The following is a 17,805-nucleotide window of genomic DNA, read 5'->3' on the forward strand; positions in this document are numbered from 1 at the left end:
CATATCTATTGTTTCGATTGCCACAAACCTAATACTTCTAAAGCTCTTCACTTGCCTGTAGATTTTTAATCTGGTAAAACATGAAAGAAACCATATACCATCTTTCATTTTTACCCTTCCAATTTCATCAAAGCTTCGCCTTTTCTTTTTGTATGCTTTCGACACCACTAACACAAAAGCTACTATCTTCCTTTCATACATAGTTATTGCATGTTACTTGTCACTAACTCACTATCCATTTCATGATCCTTTGTTTTCTTTTTTGTTATCTCTTTGTGCGGTTTATAATCAATATCATGGTTCAATGATCGATGGGTTTTGGTGTTTTAGATGAATTCTAAGACAGTTATTGCAATCCTTGTTCTGTTGGAGTTATTGGGTTTTGTAGTAAGATTCAATTGGGGCTGATGGGTCCTGCAAGAGGATTAAAGAAAAGAAGGAAGATAGAGAATAAACCTGAAGAGAATGCTTCTGCTTCTTCTGAGAAGGAAAGGTCTATTGATTAGTGGGATGAGCTTTCCCCGAAGATGAATGGTATGTTTTGTTTTAACAGTTTCCCCGTATCTTCCAACTTCTTTGAGTTCTTCACTTTTTCTTCTGTTTTGAATTTAATTTTTCCAAATTTTGACTTGTTTTACGATTTACATCATAGTCAAGTTATATATGTGTTTCCAGTTCAATGGGTTGAGTTCTATTTTGGAGCTTTTAGCTGGTTTTATGATTTACAGCATATCTGAGTATTATATGTTACTACCTTGAAGATGCATTTGGGAATATGAAAGCAGGATCCCTAATCTGACTTCCAAGTTGTTCTTTTCACCTAACACTTGTTTATATACTCTTTGTTGTTCAATGGGAAAGAGGCTAGGATAATCTTGTTTTTACAGTTTTAATGTTGTAGACACTCATTTTATTTTTATTATTATTATATATATATTAATATAGTATAATGTTTGAAAATATTTTTTAGAAAACAGTTTTTGAAAACATATAATTTATTTTTTAAAAATCGGTTTTCGAAAATATATATAATATATAGTTTTTGAAAACATCTTGAAAACATATATAGTATATAAATTTTGAAAATATTTCGAAAATATATATATTATATAGTTTTGAAAACATTTTGAATATATATATATATATAATATAGTTTTTGAAAACGATTTTTGAAAATGCATATATTATACAGTTTTTGAAAACTTATATGATATATGATTTTTAAAAAATATTTGAAAATATATATAATATATAGTTTTTAAAACATTTTGAAGACTATATAAATAGTTTTGAAAACTTTTTTAAAAATATATATATAATATATAGTTTTAAAATATTTTTGAAAATATATATATTATATAGTTTTGGGAAATATTTCTATATTATTATTATTATATGATTTATTTTATTTATTTTATTTTGGTCCAAGTCCAAGGTCCAGAAATAGGGCCCAATCGGGTAGCCTGACCCAGCAGACCCGGTTCAGCCTAAATGAAATTTGGGTTTCATATTTTAGCAAGGGCTCCGCATAGGAGGGGTTCGAGGGGCGCGTGAGGACCACGCGCCAGTTGAAGTATCGAAGACCAGCCGAGATTTCTGGCCGAACAGCCCGAGACTGACCCATCCCGTTTTGGCCGGTCAAACGTGTCACAAACCTGAGCAAATTGGGGATGAGGGGAACCACCCCCGCCAAAGCCGGAAATAGCCCCATCGGGGGGCTATATAAATACCACATCGGAGACGAACGAAAGGACATCAACATCGAACCAAAAAAAACACCACACAACAGAACCAACACCACAGAGAATATCAAACCAAGAACAACAAAAACCACCAAGGAAAACCATCACCGGAACCACAAGCACAACAACACATCACGAAACAACCAAAGCAAAGCAACACAAAAACAACACAGCCATGCACGAAATATCGAAAAACAAACAAAAGAAGCCCGATTTAGACTCGGGAAAGAAACGACCACCGGAGAGGCTGAGCACCACCGTCAAAAGGAAAACCACTGAAAAACCGAAGGTAATCCCTTCGATTTTCCTAGATCTAGAACAATTGATAGGTTGTTAGGATGAGTGGGGCTCGGATTCGGGTTAAGGGTTTGCTGATCTACGATTTTGGTAGATTTCTAGGTCATCGGTCGTCATCGGCGGTGGCCTGAAACGCCGAAGTATGGTGGCCGATGGTGATTGGCTTCCCTTCGATGAGGGAATTAGAGAGAGGCGAGAGAACTCTCATTTTAGAGAGAGATGGAAAAATGAAGAAATGAGGATGAAGGCTCGTTTTGAGTCGGTTTTGGGGCATTTATATCCCTTTCTAAACTGTGTCGCTTTGGGGAGGGGTTTCTAAGTAATTTGTGAGTGGGTAAACCCATCTGTGGTCCCTGTATGTTGTAACCTTTACATTTTAGTCACCGAAGTTAAGTTTCATTATTTTTAATTTGGATTTTCAATTTTATTATGTTTATATTTTAGTCACTATTTGGTATTTAGGATTAATTATTGTTTAGTCCTCCTAACCTTTTTTATTTTCTGCAGCTAATTTTAGCATTCTTTTGATCCATAAATTTTGATTTATTTCAACTTGACCCTTTAAACCTTTTTTTATTTACTCATAATTTTAATTTGTTTTCTTTTTATTTTCTTTATTATTATTTTTTAAACATTGTTTACATATATATGTATATTTTTGTCTTTACACTCCCCTATTTTATTACTTTTAAAATTTAAAAATTTAAATTTAAATTTAAATTTTTTATTTTTATTTTATTTTTTCCTTCTGATTTATTTTAAAATAATTATTTTCTTATTTTATTTTTTGTTATTTCTTTTTCCTTTAATTTATTTAATATTTATTATTATTTCTTATCTAATATTTTTTGACTTTTTAGGGATACTTTCAATCGATCAAAGGTAATTAATTCGAATTGAATTTTTAAATTTTAATTTTAATTTTAATTTTAATTTTCGTGATTAAGACAATCGACAAATTAATTGGTACCGAAAGGACAGTACAAGAGTGCTAATCCTTCCTTGATTGTAACTGACTCCCGAATCTGACATATTTCTGATAAATGATCGGTGGCGGCTCTAACACTTTTATTTCAAGTTGAAGCCTAATTACGGGCCTACCCGAAAGACGATTGCGGCAGCTTGGCGACTTTGCTGGGGACAGGTAAGTAAGTCAGGCCAAAATTAATTTTTGGTTGTCTTTTTAAGAAAAAATAACAAATTTAATTTTAAATTTATTTATTCAATTCTAATTATTTATCTTTGATTATTTTTCAAATAAATAGTTGTACTGACTTTTTTCAATGATTTCATATTTTTTGAAAAATCTTTCATCTAAGGCTCTATACTCGAGCTCTAAACCCTTTTTTAAGTGGGGGTAAAAGCGACGCCTTCGTGAGATTTTATTCTCCGCATAGGCCTAGCAAGTAACCTTCGGGATTCATATACCTTATGTCTTCGTGAGAATTTATTCTTCGTACGGGTATAAGGGAATGTATCCTCTTGAGTTTAACTTAGTCCACACAAGCTTGTAATGGGCTTAGGATTAAGGGTCTGGCAAGCCCAATGGGGCACCAGCAAGGAGAACTCGGGTACCTTTTTTAGAACCTAAACCGGGAGACTACAAGGAATTAAAGTCCACCCTGAAACCCCATTTTAAAACCTAGGATGCTTGAGTTATTTCCTACCTTACTTTCTGTTCAAAGCATACGAACTAGAAAGATATGCGGTTAGGATTTGCTTAAAATTAGCATGCGGGGTAGAAAATATGTATGGGTAAGAATTAAAGCATGCTGGGTAGATATCATGTGGGGTAGGACTTTTTATTATTATCTTTATCTCACTAACTTTTTTTCCTTTCATTTTTGTCTTCTTCTATTTTATTTTATCATTTACATCATCCAAAAAGGGTGTTGATTCACCAAAAACGTGTTCGTTAAACATAAATAATTTGCATTAATGGACAAAGGGGTTATAATACAAGAGATAAAAAAACTCAGAAGTCTAGCTATGGTCAGAAAAGACTCAGAATGGATCGGGTTTACACCAAGCACATCAAAAGTAAAAAATGGGTTGGCAAAATTCATAGGGGTAAACGAGAAAAAGGTTATTGACCTGGAGAGTCCCTTCAAAGACAACAAGAACAAGATGTCGAAACCTACTTGAGTTAGAGGTCATTGTGGACGGATTCAAGAGACAAGCAAATGAACTTCAGATAGTTCCCATCGATGGAGGGCTCTAGTGGCGTTTCCGTTAGGGAACAGGTTCAACAAAAGATGAAAGCTAGAGATGTAGTTGTTCGATACTTCTGGAAGCAAGTACAAAAAGTACCTCAACACTTGTACGGTTTAGCCAGAGAAGCCAGAGTAGCTCGATAGGGTATTCAACTGGTGACAAATGAATCCAAAAGATGAGTCAACCTGTCAGAAGTTGTTCGGGGTCTAGAAGACTTAGTGGTTTTTTGTCTCTTACGAAATAATACTTTTGTCCCAATAAGAATTACTTATAATAACAGACGCGTTTTTGGATCAATACCTCGAACATTTCATGCATCATGCATTTATACATATTTTGCAATTGTTAGTGTTCTTCATTTCTTTACATTGGCATTAACTAATAGAATAATGTCTCATCAAAAAGGGGGAACAAATACTGTATATACCACCTCAAGCATTGGACACACTCCATCCACATAACACCCGCTCAAAGAAGAAGAAAATGGAAGCCAAAATTACTCAACTCGAAGAGAACATGTTGAGGCTGCAAAAAGAGTTAGAAGAAAAGATAAGCCAGAACAATCAAAGTACTCTGGATACGATTAGTAAGAGCCAAGAGTCCTTGGTCGATCAGATTATTGCCAAGTTATCTGGCTTACATCAAAGTGCACCCGGGGAAGGTTCATCTGATAAGGTAGCCATACCACTTACCCCGAAAATGGTTATTTCACCTGAAATATTTCCAGAACTTCAAGGGGACTCGTCCGCTACAAAAGCGAAGGTCTCGTCTACTGTAAAGATACATACTTCTGTATCTAACCCTGAGAATAATCCGAGTGATTACCATATACCGGATTTGGACGAAGAGGACAAGGCAAAGAATATGGAGGAGAAAATCAAACAATTAGAGGACCAAATAAAGGTGGTTAAATGAGACAATGATTAGTATGTAGTCGATGCCACGGAACTCAGTCTAGTCTCAGACTTGGTTTTTCCTCCGAAATTCAAGTCCCCGATCTCATATCAAGACTTGGAAGGATTTAGCGAAGTCATTTCTAGAACAATACAAACACATCAATGAGATGAGGCCAGATTGAGTTATACTACAAAGCATAGAGAATAAGCATAACGAAAGTTTCAGACAATATGCACAGAAATTGAGATATTTAGCCGTGCAAGTTCATCCACCCTTGGATGAGAAAGAAACCTGGAAACTCTTCATGCAAACACTGAAAACTCCTTATTTCAGGCACATGGTTGCAATCACATATGATAATTTTTCGGACTTAGACATAGCCGGGGAGATGGTAGAAACGACCATAAAGCAAGATAAGATTGAGGAAGATGAGGCAAGTAAGAAACCTCATATGAAGAAGAGGGATAGAGAGATTAACAACGTCAACACTTACAGCACTAATAAAGGTGTTGCAATCTCTAACCCAAAAACAACTATAGTTGTACCATCCGGTAATTCTAGACAAGATTCAAGAGAACCTAGGAAAGAAAGGGAACATTTCGACCCTATTCCCATGACCTACAAAGAACTATACGAACAACTTTTTGACACCCACGTAGTGTCACCATACCTGGTGGAACCCTTGAAGCCCCCATACCCCAAGTGGTATGATGAGAATGCTCATTGTGAATATCACGTCGGTGTCCCAGGGTACACTATTGAGAACTGTTTCACATTCAAGAGAAGCGTGCAGAAGATGCGTAACAAGAATTGGATCGACTTTAATAACTAGGGGCATCTAAATAAGGAAGAAGATTATTTCATCATTTGCAGCATTTTGTTTGAATTTGTTTTTCATATTTTCTCATTTTTTGTAAGGATGTTTAAATAAATTTATGTTACTTTAAAGATGGCGAACAATGAATCAAATTTGCAAACTTGAAATTCTTTGAATATCAACTGAATTAAAAAACTCTGTAAATGATTTAGAGTTACAGATCTTTGAAAGAGTGACATGATTAAAATTTGGTAAAATAACAAGGACCCTGACCTTACCTCAAAAAGATACGCTCGAACACCATACCATTCTCTTGCAAGAACCGATATATAACATTCTCCTCTCATATAAACAAGAGGATTGGTGTTTAGGTATGCATAGGAGCGGGCAATATGGGACATCTTTTGTGTATGTCATTACTACACTTTTGTTGAGGATGTTCAATGATGATGATGATCTTTACAGATGAAATAGTCGAGTATGTGAATCTAGTTTAGTCCAGTCGCTTAAAAATTAAACTCTAAAGATGAGATTTTTTTACTTTCAACAACACCTAGACTATAACAGGTTCTTCTTGACAAACTTAAGAAATTGAATTCATAAAGTTGAGTTATTCCACTAAAGCAATTGGTTATAGAGGAAATTCAAAAGCCCTGACTTTATGAATAAATTGCATTCAAATCATGACATTGCTCGAACACTTGGCAATTCGGTGTTTGCTCCACTGCAATTGTCATGTCGAAGACTTTGTGATGAGATGAACCCTTCAACTAGCCTGATAAAGGTGATTATAATATTGAGCTATCCCTCTAGAGCAATTGGTTAAACGCCTCGGCTTTATGGATAAAATTCAGCTAGCCAGACAATAAAAAATTAAATCAAATTTATCTAAATAAGGAGTTTCGGTAAATATGGACTAAGGGAGTTAAGGAACACCTGTTATAGTCAATTTCACACGAGCACTCAAGAATTTCATTTTTAGACCGATATTTATGCACTACTATGGTTAGAGGAGTCTACGAAGCTTGAACAAATGGAAGATTTCAGAGGACTGAAATAGAAGGCCTAGTAATTGATTATGCTAGTTTCGTCATTTTGTCCACACCCAATTAAAATGCCAAGCCAAGGAAAAGAGGCATGTTGCGATATTCCAAAAAATAAATGACATTGTGGTGGCTAAAACCTTAGAAAATAGAAAGCCAACCTGAAGCCAACTAATCAATTTGGATATTTATCAAAGAGCTACGACTCTGAAAGCATTAAAGAGCTATTGATTCTTTTGATTTTCTGTGAACTCATGCTTATGATTCGATTCGATTTTGAGCCTGAATTAAGGGGCACTTTTTTAAGAAATCCTTATATTCATTTTTTCCTAAAATAAAATAAAGGAGAAAACATTTTCAAACAAGACAGTCTCAAATATAAAAGGTCCTTGAAGTTGGTGAGGCTCATTCTGCCTCTATTGAAGAAAGAGTAAACAATGCCAGAATAATGGAACATTCTTGAAACCAATTAGTCTGAGATACCAGATATAACTTGCAACACTCCCTTGTGACATTGTTAGTAACCCAAGAAGAAAATAGAGCATGATCGATTCCAAGGACCGGATCGGCAGACAAAGAACGAGACACCATCCAGGAGATAAAATAGAACTAATTCATGTTGCATGCATCTTAAACATACTTAAGAGCATCACATTTATCATTTTTTAGCATACATAATTTTTTGTAACTTTTACAGTCAAGTTTCAACTTCAAGACGAAAGATACTCGATTCAAAATCACCTTCAGAATTGATGGTGATTGCTTAACTCAACAACGAGGAGCTATACCTCAACCAATTTGACATATTGAAAGATCGACAGATCTTAGAATCAACTTCAGACGTGTTCGAGAGCCAATTCAGAACAAATCCAATTCAGCTTAACTCAACGACGAGTGGTTAGTTTTTAGTTAACATTTTCAAGCCAAATTTCAACTCCATAACAAATGATATCCGACTGACAGAATATACCACTTGGCTTTCCCGTGAAGGGGAGTCATTTAAAGAATTATGATTGGCTTAGACCCGGGAAGGGGAGCCATTTTCACTCAAAGGAACTATTCGCAACATAGCTCAAGGTAATAAGGGCTATATGTCAGCAAAAATCCTTCGAGTTCGATTACATTCAGCTTAAGGACATATCAAATTTTCAGCATAGCTCAAGGCGAGAAAGGCTATCTATCAAAAAAAACCTTCAAGTTCGATTTCATTCAGCTCAAGGGCAACTAAATTTACAGCATAGCTCAAGGCGAGAAGGGCTATCTATAAACAAAAACCTTCGAGTTCGATTCCAGTCAGCTCAAGGGCATATCAAATTTACAGCATAACTCAAGGCAAGAAGGGCTATCTGTCAACAAAAACCTTCGAGTTCGATTCTAGTCAGCTCAAGGGCATATCAAATTTACAACATAGCTCAAGACGAGAATGGATATCTGTCAACAAAAATCTTCGAGTTCGATTCCAGTCAGCTCAAGGCCAAATCAAATTTACAGTATAGCTCAAGGCAAGAAGGGTTATCTGTTAACAAAAACCTTTGAGTTTGATTCCAATCAACTCAAGGCCATATCAATTTATAGTATAGCTCAAGGCGAGAAAGGCTATCTGTCAACAAAAACCTTCGGGTTCGATTTCAGTCAGCTCAAGGCCATATCAAATTTACAGTATAGCTCAAGGCGAGAAGAGCTATCTGTCAACAAAAACCTTCGAATTAGATTATATTCAGCTCGATGACAGCGATGAACTATTTTCCGATTGAAGTTTAAACCGAGGTATTTAAGTCAAGAAGAATATATGGGGCAATCTCTCAACTTAGTACAACATAACTTCAAGTGATAAGGGTTATCTGTTAACGAAAACTTTCGAGTTTGATTCCATTTAGCTCGAGGGCCCATCAACCACATGGTAGTGCCGAGTAACTACTTTCCAGTTAAATTTTCAAACTGAGGTCTTTAAACCGAGAAGAAGACCAAGATTGATTACGATTTAGCAACAAGAAGCCAACTTCCGATTCAAGTTTCGAATTACGATTTCAATTTCATGAAGAAGAATATCATTTAAAGACTTGACTCAACCTCGCGACAGATGAGTCATCTGCAACTCAATTTAACATGGAGTTATTCCTAATTGCAATATTAGAGTCAATTTTCAACCCCACAAAGGAGGATATTATACTCGGGGACCCCTTCATACCGAACAAAAATTTGTGTCCTTTTATCTTTGTCCAATTTTCGTTACACGAAAAATGACAAAGAGGGACATCTGTAGACACTCATTTTCATCCGGATTTTTATTTATTATTTTTATTATATATATATATATATATAGTATAATGTTTGAAAATATTTTTTAGAAAATGACTTTTGAAAACATATAATATACTTTTTAAAAATCAGTTTTCGAAAATATTTATAATATATAGTTTTGAAAACATTTTGAAAACATATATAGTAAATAGTTTTTGAAAACATTTTGAAAATATATATATTATATAGTTTTGAAAACATTTTGAATATATATATATATAATATAGTTTTTAAACACGATTTTTGAAAATGTATATATTATATAGTTTTTGAAAACATTTTGAAAATATATTAATATATAGTTTTTAAAACATTTTGAAAACTATATAATATATAGTTTTGAAAATATTTTTAAAACATATATATATATATAGTTTTAAAATATTTTTAAATATATATATATAGTTTTGCGAATTTTTTTATATGATTTATTTTATTTTATTTATTTTATTTTATTTTGGTCTAGGTCCAAGTCCAAGGTCCAGAAACAGGGCCCAACTGGGTAGTCTGACCCATCAGACCTGGTTTAGCCTAAATGAAATTAGGGTTTCATATTTTAGCAAGGGCACCGCATAGGAGGGGCTTGAGGGGCGCGTGAGGACCACGCGCCAGTCGAAGTATCGAAGATCGACCGAGATTTCTGGTCGAACAGCCCAAAAGTGACCTATCCTATTTTGGCCGGTCAAACGTGCAACAAACTCGAGAAAATCGAGGATGAGGGGAACCACCCCTGCCAAAGCTGGAAACAGCCCCATCGGGGGGTATATAAATACCACACCGGAGCCGAACGAAAGGACATCAACATCGAACCAAAAAACAACACAATACAATAGAACCAGAACCAATACCACAGATAATATCGAACCAAGAACAACAAAAACCACCAAGGAAAACCATCACCGAAACCACAAGGCAACAACACATCATGAAACAACCAAAGCAAAGCCACACAAAAACAACCCAACCACACACGAAATACCGAAAAAATAAAAAAAGAAGCCCGATCTAGACTCGGGAAAGAAACAACCACTGGAGAAGCTGAGCGTCGCCGTTAAAAGGAAAACCACTGAAAAACCGAAGGTAATCCCTTCGATTTTCCTATATCTAAAACGATTGATAGGTTGTTAAGGCGAGTGGGGCTCAGATTCGGGTTGAGGGTTTGGTGATCTACGATTTGGGTAGATTTCTAGGTCACCAGTCGCCGTCGGTGGCAACCGAAAATGCCGACGTACAATGGCCAATAGTGGTTGGCTTCCCTCCAGCGAGGGATTTAGAGAGAGGAAAGAGAACTCTCATTTTAGAGAGAGATGCAAAAATGAAGAAATGAGGATGAAGGCTCGTTTTGAGCCAGTTTTGGGGCAGTTATACCCCTTCTAAACTGTGTCGTTTTGGGGAGGGTTTCTGAGTAATTTGTGAGTGGGTAAACCCCGTCTGTGGTCCCTGCATATTGTAACCTTTACATTTTAGTCACTGAAGTTAAGTTTCATTATTTTAAATTTGGATTTCCAATTTTATTATGTTTATATTTTAGTCACTATTTGGTATTTAGGATTAAATATTTTTTAGTCCTCCTAACCTTTTTATTTTTTTTAGCTAATTTTAGCATCCATTTTATCCATATATTTTGATTTATTTCAACTTGATCCTTTAAACTTTTTTATTTACTCATAATTTTAATATATTTTCTTTTCATTTTCTTTATTATTATTTTTTAAACATTGTTTACATATATACGTATATTTTTTTCTTTATACTCCCCTATTTTATTACTTTTAAAATTTAATTTTTTTAATTTTTAATTTTTAATTTATTTTTTCTTCTGATTTATTTAATATTTTCTTATTTTTCTTATTTTATTTTTTGTTATTTCTTTTTCCTTTAATTTATTATTATTTATTTATTATTTCTTATCTAACATTTTTGATTTTTAGGGATATTTTCAATCAATCAAAGGTAATTAATTCGAATTGAATTTTTCGCGATTAAGGCAATCGACAAATTAATTAGTACCGAAAGAGAAGTACAAGGGTGCTAATCCTTCCTTAACTGTAATCGACTCCCGAATCCGGCATATTTTGGGTAAAAAGTAGATCAGGTAAGATGGTGTCCGATCAACCTAAAATTTGTTTTTAAAATTATCGGTGGCAGCTCTAACACTTTTATTTCAAGTCGAAGCCTAATTCCGGGCCCACCCGATAGACGGTTGCAACAAATGTTATGATAGTATAGAATATGTAAGGTTTTATGTTTCGGCAATGTTGTTGCTTATCAAAACTCTGCTTTCGAGGAAACTCAGTTGTAATTCTGTTTGAATATGACAATCTTTTGAATCCCATTGCGTCTAAATTGTTTTCAAATAGCTAACACAGTTGAAACCAAGGTATCAAATAGCATTCCGAAAACGTGATAGCGGTCGTGATATTGCGGTCGCGCCACCGTCTGAAACCATTTTTCATGGTTTTTGCGGGGTCACGTATTCACACCAATCTCGGTCGATTACGCTCGCAATTTAACGGGAAACAGATGATTGTGTCAATAACGGGACGCAACAACCGTTATTCACCTGTGATTCCAAGAAAAAAAACAAAAAACAACATTTCCTTTACAATCAAGCATTCAACCGTATACAAAACAAAAAAGAAAATGAAGGGAATATATTCCCTGCAACTTGTGAGCCCACAAGTATACTAAAACTAAAAACTGAAAACTGAAAAGAAAGAAAACAATTGACTTACAACCAGGGCAGGGACAAAACAAATTAACAAAGGCTATTAGTATTTAGTGAACGGTAGAATCAAATACCCATTACCCACACATCTTACCAAAAACCAATGGGGAAGGGGAAGAGCCGGAAAAACAAAGCCCAATCATTAGGAAGTCTTCTGTCCGTCGAGCTTCGTCGCCGCGGTAAAGGAGTAGATCAAACTTCCCGCTTCCATTTAAGAAGGTAAAGTTTTTTTTTTTGCTGCTTAACATAGGAAAATTGAAGATGCAATCTTCACTCGGATATTTGGGGTTTCAAATATACAATCTTCCATTAAGTGAAGATTGAAGAAAAGTGAAATGGGTGGAGGTGAAACGAAGAAGATTGAACTGGGGAATGGGGATGGGAAGAAAGAAACGGAGAACTGAAGTGAAGAAGATAGTTTGAGAAAAATGGGAACAAGGGGTCAACCAATTATTTATATTAAAAAAAGGAAAATAGGAAAATTATTTTATGCACCAGTGAAGAAAATTTGTTTTACAAGCTAGGTTCTAAAGAATCTAAACTTCTAATATTGTCATATATTTTATTTAAGATTTATGAGTTAGCATTTTAGAATTTAATTCTTAATTCTTTTTAATTCTTTAATTTAATTCTTAATTTAGATAGTGAAGTTTAATTTTCTTTTAATTTAGTCTTAATTTTAGTAATCAAAATTTCAAATATTTAAATTTTACACTTTTATTTTAATTCTATTTGATTTAATCATTTTATGTTCTTTAAATTTATTTAGATTCCATTCAACCTTCATTTTTCGTATTTCATTACATCTTTATTAACATGTTAAATTGTTATAATTAAATAATAATTGAAGTTTCAAAGTGGCTATCGTTGTCCGGTAGATCTCTCAGACTATAGTTTTTGTTCTGCCGCATTAACGTACAAGTAGGACTTCCTTGAAATATCAGCAGAAGGCACTAAGATAAATGTCTTCCATTGTGAGCACATGATTTGGGCATACGTACTCATGTATGAACATATATATCATGTTGAATTAGTATAAGTAAAATGTTGTTGTCGAATCCACGAGAAATTCGTTTTAAGTAGGAAGATTTGTTGTCTCGTAACTATTAGAGTATGCCATAAGTTAAACCCGGGAAAGGATTGTTCTTTCTTGATATAGTTAGTTTCTTCTTCCTTCTATATGTTTATCTTGGTTTAGTTGCTATATACATTACGATTCTTGTCGTGTTATATTGAAATTTAAGCAGGCCATGCTAACATTAGATAATTAGAATATATTCAAGAAGGTTAAATGGTCGATACTCTTATGCTTCAATCATAACCTACCTAAAGAGATTGTTTACAAAATTCGACACATTACAGGAACAAGACAGAGAAATTATATTATGACCAATGTCCTTTTTTCCAATGATCATTCTTTTATTAGATCCATCAGAATAAAATGACTAGGAGTAGTCTGTGTTTACTTATCTTCCTTTTTCTTTCTTGATAAAATGTGAATCATCTTGTCTGGATGAATTCCAGGTTAGTACCGGCAGCCGAAAACCATGCATATTTTCAGAAAGAACTCTATGCTGTGAATACATCAATGTGGCATCTCTTGATTTTTACCAGGCCTAAAGCATATTATACACAGTTCAGATTCAACTGAAGCTGTCATGTTTCAGCTTTATGTGCAATGTTTTCATATTTAAAGTACCGAAACATGCATGTTTTGTCCTACATAGTACATTAATTTATGCATGTGCATGTGTGTATGTAGACATATCACATATGTATTTGGTCTAATATAAAGGAACCAAAAATGTTATAGTTTTATTGATACACTAATCTTAGTTAAAACAATGTTTAGAGTTATGAATGAAATCCCGCAGATCATCGACACCAACACTACATGTTTCGAACGAGTAAATTTGTTTTCGTCTTATTGGATCTTTTTCTCTGTAGGAGTTAAATCACCGTCGAAAGGTCTGGATAAGTTCAAATATGGTTTCAAAATTTCCAGAAAAACCTTCAACTACATATGTTCACTGTGATGGAAAATATGATGGCTAAGCTGGGAAGTTTTACAGTTTCAAATGGTAAACCTGTTTCTTTCGAATATCAACTAGTTGTAGCTTTGAGAAGCTAAGCTGATGAATCACTTGTGATAGTAGGTGATTGATTCGGGCTGCACCACTCAACTGTCTCACTGTTGACCTGGCGTTTTGTGGAGGCCATGGAAGAAAGGGGTCTTCACCACCTGCAGTGGCCTTCCACTGAAGTTCAGATGAAAGAAATAAAATCCAAATTTGAAAATATTCAAGGCCTTCCCAATTGTCATGGTGTGGTCGACACTACTCATGTAATGATGTGTTTGACTTCATCAGACTCTGTAAGTAAAGTATGGCTCGACCAAGAGAAGAATCACAGCATGGTCTTGCAGGCTGTTGTTGTAACACCCTGAATTTTCCCCTAAATTAAAAACCCTAAAAACTGGGGAAATTCCCAAATCCCTAAGTCGAATTCAATGATGAAATTGAAAATTTGAAAAATATTGATCCCATTTCGTAAACCATAGAGAATTTGAGGACTGACTCTGAAATTTTACCAATTTCTAATTGATTTCAATTCCAACTCCTTCCTCGCGCGGCCGCTTTATCTTTGATTTCCTTCTTTGATTTCATTTTTTTCCTGCTCTCCTTCCTTCGCTCTCCCCGTGCCGCTCACTATTGCACCCATCCGTTGTCGTCAAATCGTCGTTTTTCTTCGAAGCAAGTTGCTATCGTGTGTTGTGACCTCCTCCTCGCCGTTAAGTGGTGGTGTTGTTGTCGTTTTCTTTCGATGAGAATGCCAAATGCTTCAATGCGTTGTCGCGGTTGTTTTCGGCTGTGGGTTGGCCGGGGCTTGCTTGGTGGAGGCCGAATCGATCGGATCTCGGCCTGAATAGCACCGTGAATGGCTTCGGAACTTATTGTCGCCCTTTACGTCTCTTCAACCGTTTAAGCCCCGATTAAGTCGGTTGTGTACTTCCATCGTCCTCATTAGCTGCTGTCGTGTCTCTCGTCGTTGGCAGCTTTGTTATGGTAGAATCGAGTCACCTTTATTGGACCGGCAGCTTACTGCCACAGTCTTATATTCGAATAAAAAATTATTTCAATATCGCTTAATCGTTACTTTAATTCGAAAATCGTTGAATTGGAAATTTAATATGAACGTCGTAATTTTTGCAAAAGTTATCAAATCAGAATCGGATTTATCGCCTCTTCTGTCATTATCCGCTAGTTTTGAACCGACTATGAGTTTTAGATTGTAGTTTAGCTTTAAATTCGGTTTATTGATAAATTTGATGAATAATCGTTACTAATTATTTTGTAGGAACTGATTCGGTCTGATCCACTATCCGGGCTGACAGTAGAAAAGGAATTATCAATTATCGTCCCTAGTTATTTGTCGAGGTATGTCTAACTATTCGGTGATACATTATTTTGTTTGAATGCTTAATAGCTTGTTTGGTTGTTTGTCGAGGTTAATCGTGAAAAGGGAATTATCATCCTTAGTTGTTTGTCGAGGTGTGTCTCACTATTCGGTGATACATTATTTTGTTTGAATGCTGCTTGTTTGGTTGGAAATTGTTTGAAAATATTTATGATTGTGAAAATTTCATGTGGTGCATATTAAATTGTCGAAATAAATCTGAATATTGTTGTGCATTATAATATGTGAATATGATGAATTATTAGAATCATAATATATGCTTTGGAATATACATTCATGAAATATTGTTATTCAGGTCGGATCAAACATCGGATATGTATGTTATTTGCATGTCATATTGGGATAAATTTTTTTATGGGAAGTTCAGTGCATTCACTCGATGGGTGAATGTCAATTTTAGATTATGTGGCCTCTGCCTTAATGTGGTTTGATTGTAGATAGTGTAATTCTAGGAAATCCACTCTTCGGATGGTGTGATAGAAGTATGAGTGGGTGCATAAGCATTTGCATAGCATTCAAATTTATGATTATCACTATTTGATTCGAACTATGATTATTAATAATTGATTTGGATTATGTTATGACTTGTGTTTATTTGTACTTTAGAGACACGCTAAGCTTAATAGCTTATATTTCAAATACTCAGAATTAGGTTAATCGGTATTTGGATGGTTTCTTTATTTATTTCAGAAAATTATTATTTTGAGTATGTTTTAATCGGATTTATATTTATAATTTTATTTTGAAATTATTAATATTATTATTTATGTGATTTGGGAAATTAAAAATTACAATTTTTATTGTTCATGCATGACTTTACAAATAATTATCGTTTATGTCGAGTTTGTTATCTGTTAGCCATTCCATGATTGAATCGTGACATGGATTTGGCAGTTTTCATTCTCTCATGCAGTGGAAGCGTGGTGGAGCAGGTTTGCTTCAATTCCCTGTACGTGGGGTTGAAGTTAGTGGACGTGGGGTATCTCCCACGGTTAACAAGCAATTTTTGGTGGTTTTTTTTATGGGAAAACAACTACTATAAATACTTGTAGCCAAGAGATCCCCAAGTACAAAATCAATTCATTTATTCAAAGCATCCATTGAGAGCATTATGAATTTATTCCATCTAGTGAGTTTTTGAGTGCTTAGAAGATCCTTGGTAGTTCTAGTTTTTGTGCAACCAAGTTTGACGTGCTCGAGGTGGTTCTTCATGGTTCACAATGGTCCGACATATTTAACAGTAGTGTATCAAATCTCATATTTCGACATAAGGTCTAGACAATGACTGGATGTATTTATAACGATCCTTTTATGTGTTTATACTCAATGTATGGAAGCATGTCTAACATTTAGTATCAGAGTGGTTAAATCTTTTTTTACCTGATTTTTGAAAGTTTGCATGTTTCTCAAATTTTTGATGACGTGATTTTTAAAGTTTGAGAAAAAAAAATCGTTGCAAACTTGGTGTTAAAATCGTTGGATTTTGTAAAAGGTAATTTCTAAAATTAATTATGTTTTTATTATAATCATATAAAAATAATTTTAAAAGGATTTTATGTGTCTAAATTATTATTAAATGTATGCAAACTATAGGGTTATTAATAACATACATTTTAGGTGCATGAAACTTAAGTATTATTGCGTATTTAGCAATAAAACTTTAAGTTATATGTCTAGAGATCTAAATAATTTTATTTAATTAGAGATTTAACCACAACAATTTTGGTTAAATAAAATTATTTATTATGGTAATGATTCATTGGGACTATAGGCATAAAATGTTGCATGATGAATTAGCAATATTTTTTTATAAAATCTAGGGTTAATATATGGCTAAGTGATTTTCATAATTGTATTTAGTTAAAGACTAACAACGACAACATTAGTTAAATAAAATTACTAAAGTTAAAAATTGCATACATAAAGCTTAGGTATTAAATCCTATTAAGTAATTTATTAAGGTAAAATTATTATATGTCTTATATAGTTACCAACAGGTATTAAGAAAGTGAATTTAATAATTTTATCAAAAGGGATAGAAAATAATTCTATCATAAGAAGATGGATCTTATCGAATTAAAAATTTAGCCCACATGCAATTTTTATGTCACTAGATTCATTGTTTACATAATTTGCATGGTAAATTATGATTTACGTTTGCCTCAAAATTTTTATTAAGCATGTATGTTCATTATTTCTTGCAGTTTTACAACCTCTGAATATGTCTAATAATCGAGTAGATATCCTTGAATTAACCAGAGATAATTTTAAGATCTTGAAGGAGAGTAT

At 34.0% G+C, this 17,805-nt stretch overlaps 1 pseudogene; it reads left to right on the forward strand.

The window, feature by feature from the left end:
• Positions 1 to 407: 407 nt before the first annotated feature.
• LOC120182681 overlaps positions 408 to 17,805 on the forward strand; it is a 35,750-nt pseudogene continuing 18,352 nt past the window's right edge.

This window comes from Hibiscus syriacus, unplaced genomic scaffold (genome assembly GCF_006381635.1).
Source record: "Hibiscus syriacus cultivar Baekdansim isolate YM2019G1 unplaced genomic scaffold, ASM638163v2 tig00112737_pilon, whole genome shotgun sequence".
Classification (NCBI taxonomy): domain Eukaryota; kingdom Viridiplantae; phylum Streptophyta; class Magnoliopsida; order Malvales; family Malvaceae; genus Hibiscus; species Hibiscus syriacus.